Source organism: Elephas maximus, chromosome 6, assembly GCF_024166365.1.
Source record: "Elephas maximus indicus isolate mEleMax1 chromosome 6, mEleMax1 primary haplotype, whole genome shotgun sequence".
NCBI lineage: Eukaryota > Metazoa > Chordata > Mammalia > Proboscidea > Elephantidae > Elephas > Elephas maximus.
The window spans coordinates 115749791-115764708 of NC_064824.1; the positions used below are offsets into that span (position 1 = coordinate 115749791).

The 14918-nt window shown below is 41.7% G+C and overlaps 1 long non-coding RNA gene across 2 annotated transcripts in view; it reads right to left on the reverse strand.

Moving 5' to 3' along the window:
• The window catches only part of LOC126078079 (uncharacterized), a 470413-nt gene that overhangs the window by 151679 nt on the left and 303816 nt on the right, over positions 1-14918 (reverse strand). The gene's annotated exons all lie outside the window — the stretch shown is intronic.

The window sequence follows — 14918 nt, forward strand, 5'->3', positions numbered from 1 at the left end:
GGCTTAGTCTGAATACTCTCTTGAAACTGTTCAGCATCATAGCAACACATATGCTTTCACTGACAGGCGTGTGGTTGCTGTGCCTGAGGTCCATTGGCCAGGAATTGAGCCTGGGTGTCACATGTAGAAGGTGGGAATTCTACCACTGAACCTTGACCTACCTACCTATCTAATCGATCCATCGATCTCTCTCTCTCCCTCTCTCTATCTATGAAGAGAGAGACAGAAAGAAATTAATTTTAAGGAATTTATTCTCTTCTTGGGGCTGGCAAGTTAAAAATCCTTAGGTCAAGCCGTGAGCTGGAAACTCTGGCAGGATATCTATATATCTATACTATGGTCTTGAGGTAGATTTCTTCTCTCTGGAAAACCTCAGTTTTTGCTTTCAAGGCCTTCAGTTAATTGGAGAAGACCCACCTACTTTATTAGAAGTTATCTCCTTTACTTAGAGTCAACTAAATGTAAACATTAAATCACATCTATAAAATACCTTCACAGCAACATCTAGATTGGTGTTTGACTAAAAAAATGGGCACCATGGCCAAGCCATATTGACACATAAAATTAGCTATCGCAGTGACCTAATTTTTGTCAATGAGATATAAAGGAAACTCTGCTAGGAGCCCTGGGAAATATATCCCTTTTCTGAATAAAATGGGTATGTGAGGAGAAAGACTTTCAATTCCTGCTCATCCTTACTGAATCAGATGTTATCATGTAGTAATATAATGTGGCAGCCACTTTATGACTATGAGGGGAAGCCATAACCAATACAGGATGGCATAGCTGAGAGATGGAAATTTTAGATACTCATGATTCATCCTTGAGTCACTAACCAATCCTTCTGCCTTTTACCTCTATGATATTTTGTTAAATATATTGTTCACTATGTCCTTATGGTTTACATCACTTACATTGATGTACCTTGCAGCTAAGAGTACCCTGCCACAAGTTGTTCAAATGTGAAGACACATGCTGACCATTGAAATGGAAGAAAAGAGTTAATATGACATAGTAGGTTATGCCTGCCATTTCCTTCTCTAGCAGCTCTATTTAATCAAGGAAAATAGTCCAGCCTCATTGAACTCAACACTTGCAGCTCTCCCAGACGCATCACGCTGTTTCATGGTTCTGACCTTTGTTTTCACATTTCCTCTTGTTTGGAATGCCTTTTTCCTTTTTGTTTGACAACTTCTATTGCTTATTTAAAGATCAACAAAGTTGTGTATGAGTTGTTATAACAGAAGTGGAGGGCTACACTGCAGGAGTTAAGACTCAGCTTTGGAGTCAAATATCCTTGGGTCAAATTCTAGCTTCACTTCTTGCTGATATGTGGCTTTGGGTGAGATACTTAATCTTTCTATTTCCTCTTCTGTAAAATGGGATTATAGATGATATTACTAGTATCTATTCCTTGAATGCTCAATTTAGAAACCATCTCAAGAATAGATTTGACGTGTTGAACACTAATGACCAAAGACCAGACAAGTTGTGGAATGACATCAAGGACACCATACATGAAGAAAGCAAGAGGTCATTAAAAAGACAGGAAAGGAAGAAAAGACCAAAATGGATATCAGAAGAGACTCTGAAATTTAGTTTCAAATGTCGAGTAGCTAAAGCGAAAGGAAGAAATGATGAAATAAAAGAGCTGAATAGAAAATTTCAAAGGGCAGCTCGAGAAGACAAAATGTTATGAAGACATGTGCAAAGGCCTGAAAGTAGGAAACCAAAAGGGAAGAACACACTTAGCATTTCTCAAGCTGAAAGAACTGAAGAAAAAAATTCAAGCTTCCAGTTGCAATACTGAAGGATTCCACAGGGAAAATATGAAACAATGCAGGAAGCATTAAAATAAGATGGAGTGAATACACAGAGTCACTACACCAAAAAGAATTGGTGGATGTTCAACCAATTCAGGATGCAGCTTATGGTCAGGAACTGATGGTACTGAAGGATGAAGTCCAAGCTGCACTGAAGACACTGGCAAAAAACAAGGTTCCAGGAATTGACGGAATACCAACTGAGATGTTCCAACAAACGGTTGTAGCACTGCAAGTGCTCACTCATCTATGCCAGGAAATTGGGGAGACAGCTACCTGGCCAACCAACTGGTGGAGATCCATTTTCGTGATTGCAGCATTCTGTGGACAGCTCTATCATAGGATTCACCAGACCACACAGGCAGTCTTCTCCACTCAAATGTGAGCTTTTGGTAAGAACACGATGGGTTCTCTATCTCTTTCTATCCACAGTGTCTAACTGAATCAGCTGCTCTGCCCATGTGTCAGATCCACCATGAATGTTCTATCATGGGGATCTAACCTTTTTCAGCTCTGCCTGGCTTCAGTGTGTGGTAGGTAGCCCAGCTACCACCAACAGAATTTTCAACCACATGGCTTTTTCTGAATGCTGGCTCCTGGCAGTCTCCTCAGCTGTCTGTCAGAACTGTTCTTCCGTAAACTTACTCAATGCATATCCCACTCCCGCCCATGCAGTCTGTTTTGAACCGAATTGTATCTTCTAAACCTCATGATATCTCAGCCTCTCAGCAGGCAAATTATCTGCTTTCTCTCATCCAAGCAACTTTCAAAATCCCATCTCTACCACAAATCCTCCCCTGGCACAAGGGAAGAAATTTCTCTCCATCCGGCTAGATAAAACCTAGAATTCTAGGATCTCCTGCAGACACTAAAATCCCATACACACACACTAAACTCCCTGCTTCTTCTTAAATGGCTAGTGGGTTTGTTCAGATTCGTGTTGCATTAATTCATTTTATAGGAAAGGAAAATGGGTCCAGAAAGAGGATGGGAGCTATCACCATAGTTTACTACCCCAAACTCTAAAGAGAAAATAGTGAAATCTCTTAAGAGCCAAAAGAATTCCTTAGGAGCCACTGAGGGCACCAGTTGATCAGGAATTAAACCAACCCCAAAGATTGTAACAGCTACAATCTAGTCTTACTGTGTACCAGGCACAGTTCTAAATGTTTCACATGTGTTAACTCATTTAAGCCTCACAGCTTGACTCTGTGAGGCGGGGATTGTTATCCTCAAGCCCACTTCATAAATGAGGAAACCGAGGGTTAGAGACTATAAGTTACTTGCCCCAAAAAACGAAGTCCATAATTAATTTGGATACAATCACTCTTACTTAGTCAACAAAAACAAATAAGTAAAAGAAAGGGCTACTTCTACACTTTTTACATGGTTATAATCTAAGTGTGTCCACTAATTGGAAAATAAATTCATTTGATAATTATTTATTGAGCAGTTATTAAGTGCCAGACCAGACGATGTGCTTGATTCTGGAGATCAAAGGCAAACAAAACAAACATGGTTCCTAGGTCAAGAAATTTACATCTACAAATAGGTTGAACCCAATAGTTTGAATACTTCAACAGGTTGAATCCAATGAGGTCAATGAAATGGACTGAGATGAGGATATTGGGAAGAGAAGGTGTCAAACTTTGATGGAAGCATCTATGTATGTGGACTAGAGCCATCACAGTTCTGTGTGGAAAACTAGTGTTGAAAGTTAAGAAATCACCATTTCATTTATCTAACTAACTACAGATTCGAAAATTACACTGTAATGGTTAAAACCTCCATCTTCCTCATCAAATACATCATTTGGCCCTTCTGTTCAACATAACTGTTCCTTGACTTCATTCAGGTAATAGGAATACGGTCTGCTACCAAAGTTCCTCTTCAGCAGGCTGAGTCATCTAGAAGACACATGTTCAAGGCATTTTCTGTGTCTTGCTGACCATTTTGGACTGGCATAGATGTTACTGTATTTCCCTAACTGGGGGATTTCTCCCTTCAGCACTTGCTGATTAACTATTCATGCCTGAATTATGTTGAATAAAATGCCATGTTGGATTAACCAAGAACTTGCCATTTGTCATGCCTTTCCTTCTGGAGCCAAACATTCATTTGTTACCCCGAAGCATCCTGCAATGTTCTGGGCTTTTCTTTAAGGGATTTAAGTAGAGGGTCAGCGAATAAGAGGAAGACCCTCAAAGAGATGGATTGCCATAGTGGCTACAATGGGCTCAAGCATAGCAAGAATTGTGAGAATGGAGCGGGACCAGGCAGTGTTTCATTCTGTTGTGCTAGGGTCACTATGAGTTGGAATCAACTCGATGGCACCTAACAAAAACAACAACAACAAGTGACTCCTTAGAAAAACAAGCGGGATAAAATAAAAGTTAGTTGGATACCACCAACTAATCCCAGATGGTCTCTATATCACTTCTTTCTGATCTCAAAGGTGTTCCTCCTGGTACAAATGAGGGAAAAATATGTTATAGTACTTTTGGCCTCATGGGTGAAAAAAGAGGAGACAGGAAGGACAGAAAGATTAGGGACAACCGAGTGCCCTTAAGAAAGTGTGTCTTCTAAGAGTGCTATTGCATCAAAGGAACCTTCTAGTGAACAATTAAAAATGGATCCCACTGAATTCTAAGTCATAACTTGGGTAACATATAATTTATCATCCAAATGAGACACTTTTTAGGGACAAAGTAGATACTATTAATAATTATGCTGGGCAACAGGCATAAACCAGACTATTCCTGGTCACCCTTGTCATAACCCATGTAAATGGCTGAATGAATGAGTTTTAACTGAGAACCTACTCTGTGTTAGGGCTGTGTTAAGCTCTTTCATCCCTGTTTTCATATTTAACACTCATCCAAGTCTAGTGAGGCCAAGAGAGGGACTTCTCTAATGTCCCAGTGTAAGGAGCTGACATAATTGGAACTTGAACCCCTACTGCTAAAAGCTGAAAGCTTGCATTTAGGATTCCAACTGTTAAGAGTAGTCCAATTTGGGGGAACGCAGGACAGAACAGAACCCTAAGTACCTAAGTAAGGACAGCTAATGTATGTATTGGGAGAGGAGACGTCAAGGCCACATTACCTTCAGTGATTGGTTCTTTCTTATATGTGTTGCCTAACCTTCTGTCTATCAAGAAAGGGGGGAGAATAAGGGAAAGCTGATTCATGGGCTTAATTTGGTTGATCCCACACTCAGTAGGTCTAGGTTCTACCCCGCTGTATTGAAGGTGGTGTCCAGATTCCTTCCTCAAGGGAATCCCTGCAGCAGAGAGTTCAGTTCTGGTTTAAATCTCATGACTTTTTTCCTAATCTCTTTTATCCTAATTTGTTCTCAGAACATTAAAAAATAATAAGCAAGGAACATCCAGAGGCCAAAAATATAAAACTTTGTCTCCTCCAATCTCCCCAATCTCTGCTTTGCTTCTAAAACTGGCTCAAAAACTACAGGACTAACATCCCCCCTGCAACCAGGGTCAGGGAGGAGCTGGACAGGCTGGGACAGGATTTTGGAAGCAGGAGAGAAGCTGATCTTCAAAAACAGAATGTACTTATAGCAGTTCTTGGAAAGGCAAAGTAAGTTAAAATTGCAGTCAGCATCATTTTTCTCCTGGCGGAGTTAATGACCTTTCCCACTGATAATTCATGGGTTGGATGTGAACATCTGTCCCACTGTGGGGAAAAAAGATGACTAAATATTTGAACTCAAAAATTAGGACCAGAAGCAAACGATCGTCAGTCTTGCATTGTCTGTTGGTTTATGTCACTTTTATTAATCAATTAATGAATTTGTTCAAGTGTCAATTTGTAAATTCCTAATATGTGCTTCTGTTCTCCCAGAGTTTATAGTCCAGTGGGGTGAGGGTAGGGAGGAAGACAATTGAATGAGCAAATACATAAAGTGAGAAATGTGCTTTGATAGGAGAAATACAGAATGCTATGGGAGTACCTCTCATGGACTCCCAACCCAATCCAAGTGGTCTAGAGAAGTTTCTTAGAGAAGAAAACCAAACCCATTGCCATGGAATTGATTCCGATTTACAGCGACCCTATAGGACTGAGTAGAACTGCCCCAAAGGGTTTCCAAGGGGCAGCTGGTGGATTGAAACTGCTGACCTTTAAGTAACACATAAACTGACATCCACTATATTCATAGGGTTCAATCAGTGCAATGAAAAGTAAACTGGGAGAGGAGAGTGCTCAAGGCATGCAGCAAAGGAACATAGCTTGTTTGAGGAACCATAAGATATTCAATAAAACTGTATCCTGTAGATCAAGAAGGCAGGAGAGTGGGAAGAGATGGGAGCTTACTCATAATCATAGACTGTTAGGATTGAAAAGATAATTAGTGGTTGATCATCAGCCTTTCCTCTGAGAAATGGGAAAATCCAGGTCCAGAGGGGGAAGCTGCCATGTTCCAAATCATAATTTTTCAAATTCGTAAAATACACAAACCTGGATTCAGATCCTGGATCTAAGGCTGGTGCTCTTGTCATGGTCTAGTTATTTTCCAAGAATTCTTGAAAGCATAAAAGCACCTGACTTAGCCTATTAAAAATGAGGGGTGTGAATTTATTGGAAATCAAGCTGAAAGACCTAATACTTATATCCACAACTTGATTTTTTTTCTCCCCACAGGATTATGACTTAATAGGAAAGGAAAAGAGATATTGGGAATCTTTGTCTCATCCCTTTCCTCTCTAAACCCTGTAGAACTGGGCCTCTACTTCTTTTCTCCAACTTCTTGCCAACAACCTTACAAGTTACATTTTTTTCCTAGAGACGTGGAGGCAAACTTTTCAAACCTGCTAGCATAACCCAGTGGGAGGCATTCAAAAACTAAAGCTTTGTGGCTATATTTGTGGCGAGAGATTCTGATTCAATAGTTCTTTGGGAAGGGCCCCAGAAATATTGAATATATACCAAAACACACACTTTTGAGTACATATTTGCATTTTATTCAGACACATACACTAAAAGTAGGTACTGTTACTATTATTATTATCCCCATTTTACAAATGAAGAAAATGAGGCTGGGTGATGTTAAGCAACTTGCCTTAGGGCACCCAGGTAGTAAAGAGAAGAGTCAATATTAAAGACAAAATCTGATGATCTCTTGATGTTCTTTCCATACCACACTGCCCTTTGTATCTCCCATGAGGCCAGAATTCTTAAGACCTGCCCTTGCGTGTGATTATTCCTTTTTCCCTGCTTGTGTGAAGCCATTCACCCAGCTACAGTGTCCTTTCCACTCCTCTGTACCTATACTAACCCTGAGAAGTCTTCAGGACCAATCCAAGGTATTTATAATTCCATTCAAAATATTGTTATATGAGGTGACTTGAAAGCGGTACTATCCAAGGGGCACTCTCGACTTGGTACTCACAAAGTATTCTCAGGTCACTTTGGACCCCAGGGAATGCTCTTCTTTATTTATATCCTCTCTCACAGCTCTCAACATTTGATCATGCTCAGTTCCTTAGTTTGATTTTCCTTTTCATTATTTTTCAATGTCTCTTTGTCTTAATTTCCAACTAGACTGGAAGCTCTGAGAGAAAAGAACCAGGCCTCCAACTCAATTCACAAACTTTTCCGGCCTCTTTTGTGTACCAGGAATTGTCCTAGCAAAACATGGATGAATAAGACCCAGCCCTTGTCCTCAAAGTGTTTATAATCTATCTTTGCCTTCTACAGCTAGTCATCCATTTCATAAACATAATTTACTTGTGTAAAAACAGTGCCACAGGGATACAGAGGAGAGAGTAGAAGGAAGCTATGAGAGCTTCTCAGAAGAGGAGATATTTGAGCAGAGCCTTGATGGTCAGGTGATTGGTAAGCATTAAATTCATGCCTTAGAAAGGAAGACAGCTTAAAAGATACCTGTGTGTTCAGGCTTAGGCAGGGGGATTCGCTGATTGATTCAACAAGTATTTACTGGGCACCAGAATCCTAGGAGTTATTACTAACACCTCCCTTTTTCTCATCCCCCGCCTCCCAGCCCCACCACATTCAAGACAGCAGCCAGTTCAATTTCTTCTACCCTTTAATCATTTTCAAATCCATCCACTTCTCTCTATCTCCATTACCACCCCCTTCTCGCCAAAACTTCTCTAACAGTTTACTTTATCTAGTATCTACTCTGGCTGCTCTCCAACCCAGCTTCTACTTTATAGCTGGAGATCTGTTTTCAATAGATGAATCTGAATTTTATCTTCCCACTCTGCTTTCCAGGATTCTTAGGTTAAAGAAGGGCTAAATTTTAACCAGTCCTAAAAGGTACTACACGTTTCGGGCCCTTCTCATCTTTCCAGCTTCATCTGGGACTTTATTTTATGTCATCCTGTCTTAGTTACCTAGTGCTGCTTTAACAGAAATACCACAAGTGGATGGCTTCAACAAACAAAAGTTTATTTTCTCACAGTCTAGTAGGCTAGGAGTCCAAATTCAGGGCATCCTGTCCAGGGAAAGGCTTTCTCTCTGTCAGCTCTGGAAGAAGATCCTTGTCATCAATCTTCCCCTGGTCTGGGAGCTTCTCAGCACAGGAACCTCAGGTTCAAAGCACATGCTCTGCTCACGGTGCTGCTTTGCTGGTGGTATGAGGTCCCCCTGTCTCTCTGCTAACTTCTCTCTTTCATATCTCAAAAGAGATTGGCTCAAGATACAACCCAATCTTGTAGATGGAGTCCTGCCTCATTAACATAACTGCCGCTAATTCCATCTCATCAACATCATAGGGATAGGATTTACAACACTTAGGAAAATCACATCAGATGACAAAATGGTGGACAATCACACAGTACTGGGAGTCATGGCCTCGCCAAATTGATACACACATTTTTGGAGAGCACAATTCAATCCATGCCATATCCCTATGCTCCAGCCACATTATCTTTCTTTCAAGCTCCCTCCTGCCACATGGCCTTTACACATGCTGTCCCTTCTAATGAGGATGCCCTTTCCCATTACTTCCCTCCCTCTTCTTAACCTGTGCTTGTCCTTCCGGTCTCAGTGGAGTCATTATTTCCTTAGGGAAGCCTTCCCTGAGCTCCTCTGACTGAGTCTGTGACCCCCATTACTGGCACATGTGATTGATCCATGTCCTCCTTCATTGTAGCATTTATCATAGCTGCAATGTTACATTTATCTGATTTTTTTAATTGAAGTCCATCATCTCCTCCCCTCCCACCAGATAATAAATTCCACAAAGGCAAGGATTGTGTTTGTTTTTGCCCACCAATGAATCTCAGAGAGCCCAGGCAAATGCTTGGTACAGACAAGGCTCTCAAATACTTGTTGAATGAATGAAAACTGCCTGAATGAATGAACAAACTGATACATGTCTGACATGTGTAAGGTGCTGGCATTACAAATCTGAATAAAACATACCTATTTCTGCCTTCGTGAGGTTGTAGTCCAGTGCTGGTTATGCACGGAGAATGACCAGTCAGGATGTGGTTGTTTGGCATTTGAGCAAGCGCTGCGTGACTCCTCCCTGACCCCTTTCACACCTCTTAGGCTAGAGATTTCAGGATCTGGGTTAGGAGTTGAAAATTACAGCTGAATCTAGAGTTTCTGGTTTTTTTTTTTTTTTTAACACTCTCAACAAGACTCCGAAAGAACTTTCTTTCTTATTCAGGAAGAGTGAACACCTGTTGCTTTCTGCTGAACATATATCCATTCTCCCTTCTTGGTAGACCTCCTCAGTTTTCTTGTTGGATGTCACCTTTCCTCCATGTTGTGTTCTCATGATGGGACTGTCCATCAAGTGGTAGGCACACACCCCAATTAGGCCAATGGAACTCCTTCTCAGGATCCGAATGATTCATCATAGTTGGGGTGCTAGGGGTTCTTACGATGTACTGATTTTCCCTAGAGGGAATACCTGGAAAAACTATAAATGGATTCCTAGAGCTTCACAAGGGTTCTTCTTTTCTGAGTCATTTTATGATCCCTTGAATAATTCTCCTCTTTCTTTAGTCAACATGAGTATATTTCTGTTGCTTGCATCCAGCCCCCTTCAGCCGGGGTTTCACTACAACAGGAGTGGGCAAACTACACTTTATAGGCCAAATTCAGCCCACAACCTATTTAAGTAAATAAAAATTTACTGAAACAGCCATGCTCATTCATTTATGTAATTTTTTTTTTCTACCAGTATTGCTGCTTCCATGGTACAAAGGCACATTTGAGTTGTTGCAACAGAGACCATCTGCTCCATGAAGTCTAAAATATTTATAGAAAATGTTTACCAACCCCTGTACTAACAAGTTAATCCCTCATGCCTTAACACATCTATTTTACATAATGAGTTAGCTTCTCTTCTGTGCATCTAGAAGGGTACAGACGTGTACCATCCCTGGGAGAACTGAGAAAAAAAGAGTTAACACAAATCACTTTCTGTAGGTCTACACTTTTGCACAGAACCTTGGTTGAGAAAGACTGCTTGCATTTGAGGAATCCTAAATGTTCCACAAATTTTCTCTGTCGGGCATAGATGTGAGCACTCTGATTCTCTCTGCTGGCTCTTTATTATACTTATGGAAGGAATGTTGGAAGTTAAGGGACAAACTGGGAGTAGAACCCACATAGTCTAAGTGTCTCTGAGGTTTGGGAAAGGTCTTCATTCTCTCCGTGCCTCAACATAGTCTTCAACACAATGAAGAGATTAAACTAGAACCTCTAAATTCTCTTCCAGCATTCTGTAATTCATCTAAGCAAAGATGAAAGCAACCAGATATACAACTAACAGGAAAAGAAGCAATCATGAAATGGTTCTGGAAAGAAAAGTGGCATCTAGCACTATGTGTGATAGGGAGTAACATGAGGTGGTATGTAAAGCAGTGTGCTGTGTGTGTTAGTGTGGTGCGTGCTGTGTTGTTTTTGTTTTTGTTTTTATAAGAAGCAGCAAACATCTGTATTAGTTTGAGAATACTGTCTTGTCTGGAGCCAGGGGGGAGACCAGATGGCCTGCAATGGCTCATTTAAGTCCCAAACTTAAATGCACGGTAAGGACCCTATTGGTGGGAAATTTGGGGACAGTCCCTAAGCAAAGTTCGTTTTACTTTTTACTTTCAGACTTGCTCCAAAGCTCTGTTGAAATTACACCCTAGAAAGCACCTACTTAAATTCCTTAAGCAAGAATTCCCATCTCAGTAGACACAAGTTTGAGCCTGTCCACTCACCTCAAACAGACCATCCATCTGAATTGTTTGCCATGGCCCCAGGCTACAGGTAGTTTAAAGCACCACTATCAGATTGCTTCTCAGTCTTCTCCTCTAGACTAAATAGTCCTGATCTATGTCAGCAGCTTTCCATACTCTAAGGCTCTCTTATTAACTAGTTTTGCACTGAGCTGGATTTTCATCCAACTCCATGCTACACTGGATGTGCCCTTTCTAGTCCCAGATTTGGGACTTGCTTGCTTCAGGGCCCTCTTTTTTCCTTTTAAAAAATATTTTGATATTCATGTATTAAGAGCTAATAACAATTGTGCACCCAGAATGCTCATGTGTAAACTCGCAACAAGTCACAGGGTTTGATGAAATAAACCTCAAAATCCAGTACATTCATCCTATAATTAAGACCCGCTAACGTATGGACAAAACAGGTCAGTGAGGCCTACTTATCATCTCCACAAATTAAAGGCTCCTGAGGGAAAATTCCTTTCTTCCAAAGAGTCCTTTTTCAAGCAGCACATTAGCTAAATATTTATGGAGCATCTATGCTGTTCCAGGCACAGATGTGGGCACAAGAGGGTCCCTACCCTCATATGACTTATAGGTTAGTGAGAGGTCATTGGAAAGGGAACATGTTACAGAAAAATATAGAGGCAGTTATAATGAAGTGAGTTAAGTGCTAGGGCAAGAAAATACAGAGCCCCCCAACTCAGAATTGGGAGCGTGCTGCTGTCAGAGGGGACAGTGGGATTGGAAGGGAGGGATATGATTCTCCAGGCGGAGGGAGCAGAGATGAGGGAGCCAAGTTCAAGGACCTGAAATACTTTCCACTTGGCTGCAGAGGGGTGGTGTTGAGGGAGAAGCCCACAGAGAAAGGTGGGGATCCAAGCACATAGGAGCTTGTGAGCCAGTTAAGAAAATAAAAGCTACTCTAGAATAATAGTTTCTAACCAGGAGTGATTTTGTCCCCATCACTCTCAGGGGATATTTGGCAATGCCTGGAGACATTTTTGGTTGTGAAAACTCAAGGGGTACTATTGACATCTAATGGGTAAGGCCAGGAATGCTGTTCAACATTCTGCAATGCACAGGACAGCCCCCCACAACAAAGAATCATCCAGTCCAAAATGTCAATAGCGTCGAGGTTGAGAAACTATCCTAGAGCAATGGGAATCGCTCAAGAAGGGGAGCATCAAGATCAGATTTTGCTTTACATCTTTCATTCTGGACACAAAGATGGAGGAGAGATTACTGGAGAGACCACAGGCTAGAAGAAATAATCTATTACAGGTGTCTTCATTATCTAGTGCTGCTATAACAGAAATACCACAAATGGACAGCTTTAATAAACAGAAATTTATTCTCTCACAGTTTAGGGGGCTGGAAGTCTGAATTCAGGACTCCAGCTCCAGGGGAAGGCTTTCTTTCTCTGACAGCTCTGGGGGGAGGTTCCGTGCCTTCAGTCTTCCCCTGGTCTAAGAGCTTCTTAGCTCAGGGATCCTGGGTCCAAAGGATGCACTCTCTCCAACTATTCTTTCTTGGTGGTATGATGGCCCTCTCCTATCTGCTTGGTTTTCCCTTTTATATCTCAAAAGAGACTGACTCAGGATACAACATAATCGTATAGATTGAGTCCTGCCTCATTAACATAACTGCCTCTAATCCAGTATCATTAACATCATAAAGATTAGGATTTACAACACATAGGATAATCACATCAGATCACAAAATGGTGGACAACCAAGCAATACTGGGAATCATGACTTAACCAAGTTAATACACATTTTGGGGGGATATAATTCAATCTATAACATTCCACATTTTGGCCCCCCAAAATCCATGTCCTACCCACACGTAAAACACATTCACTCTATCATATCATCCCAACAGTCTTAAATCAACTCCAAGTCCAAAATCTCATCGTTGCAAAATTCCTCTTCATATGTAAAATCTAGAATACAAGTTATCTGCTTCCAAGTACAATGGTGGAACAGGCACAAGGTAGACATTTCCATTACAAATGGTAGAAATTGGAGGGAAAGGAGGGATAACAGACACCAGCAAGTCAGCAGAACACATTACATTAGCTCTCAAGGCTTGAAAATAATCCTCTGTTCTCTGAGACCATTTATGCAAAGGCCCTGCCCTCCAGACTCTGGGAATTGGCCACACTTTCTGGATTCTGGGTGCAGACCCCTCAGCCCTGGGCTTTAGCTCTGCCTTCCACACCCACTGGAATGGCAACTGTGCTCCTTTGCATTTGGGTGGCCCTATTCTCCCAATCTATCTGATTGGTGACCCCAACTCCTTGGCCCCGGCATGTCCCATTCTTCTGCCTCTTGGGTATGGCAGCCCCACCCCCTCAACTTTGGGCAGTGGATCTGGCCTCATCCTGCTGGCATACAAGAAAGGGAGCCCCATACTCTAGAACCAATTTGGTGAAGATCTGCCTCTTTGAAATCTCAGAAGCTGTGACCTCACCCTTTAAAACCCCAGAGGTCATGGCTCCACACTTTGAGACCCAGAGGTCACGGCCCTACCCTTTGAGCCTGAGGCAGCTCTGCTTCCTGTGTTCCTTTTCTCTTCAGCTTCTGCTTTCTGATTCCTTGGCCTCTCAGTCCCTGCCAGTCAGCATCTTCTCTGCCGGGGCAAGTGTTCCAAAGCTCTTTAGCTCTACGGGTTTAAGTGCCTGGAGGTAGCCCACTCCGTCAGTAAACCTCAGCCAGAAGGCATTCAGCTCTCTTGCTTTGTGGGTCAGTAAGCCTACTTCGAAAGGTAAGTGCCCAGAGGTACCCCAATCTGCCAGGAAGCCTCCTGCACAAAGGCACTCAGCTCTCTCACTCCGTGGGTCGGCTCCAGCACTGTCTCCCTCTGGTTTCCTGGTTCTTCTGCTGCCATTTCTCTGCTGTTGCTTCTCACCGTATATATCATCTCCAGTGTTATAGCTCTCTCCGCTTCCTTCTGAGTCTTCACCAGAATTGTCTTTGGTATTCATAACTCCACCAACAGTCTCTTCAAAGCAATCTAGACTTTTACTATTAGGCACTTTAAAACTCTTCCAGCCTCTACCTATTCATAGTTTCAAATCCGCTTCCACATTTTAGGAATCTGTTGGAGCAGCACCCCATTTCTGGTACCAAATTCTGTCTTAGTTATCTAGTGCTGCTGTAACAGAAATACCACAAGTGGATAGCTTTAATAAGTAGAAATTTATTCTCTCATAGTCTAGGAGCCTAGAAGTCTGAATTCTCTCTCTCTGTCGGCTCTGGGAGAAGGCCCTTGTCATCAATCTTCCCCTGGCAGAGGAGCTTCTTAGCACAGGAATCCTGGGTCAAAGGATGTGTTTGCTCTCAGCTCTTCTTTCTTGGTGGTATGATGTCCCTCTCCTGTCTACTCAATTCTCTCTTTCATATCTCAAAAGAGATTGACGCGAGATACACCCCAATCCTGTAGATTGAGTCCTGCCTCATTAATATAACTGCCTCTAATCCTGACTCATTAATATCATAGAGGTTAGGATTCACAACACATAGGATAATCACATCAGATCACAGAATGGTGGACAGCCACACAAAACTGGAAATTATGGCCTAGTCAAGTTGATACACATTTTTTCTTACATATCAGTCTATAACAGTGGTCATATTGCTAAGAGATGAGATATAAGCTTCAAAACCCCCTCAACCAGTGGCCTTGCCACAGACACATCTAGGTTTTCAAGGTCACCAAATTGGTCTTTAGGCATTGCTCTCTCTTGACTAGTTAGGAATAGCAAGCTGAAAAGAAAACAAAGTAAAATAACTGTTTTCATCTGCAAATGGTGTATATCTAAGCATTTGGTGGCAGTCAGGCTGAAAGCATATAAAAACATATTTTGGATTAAAGCTTTAGCTGACTTT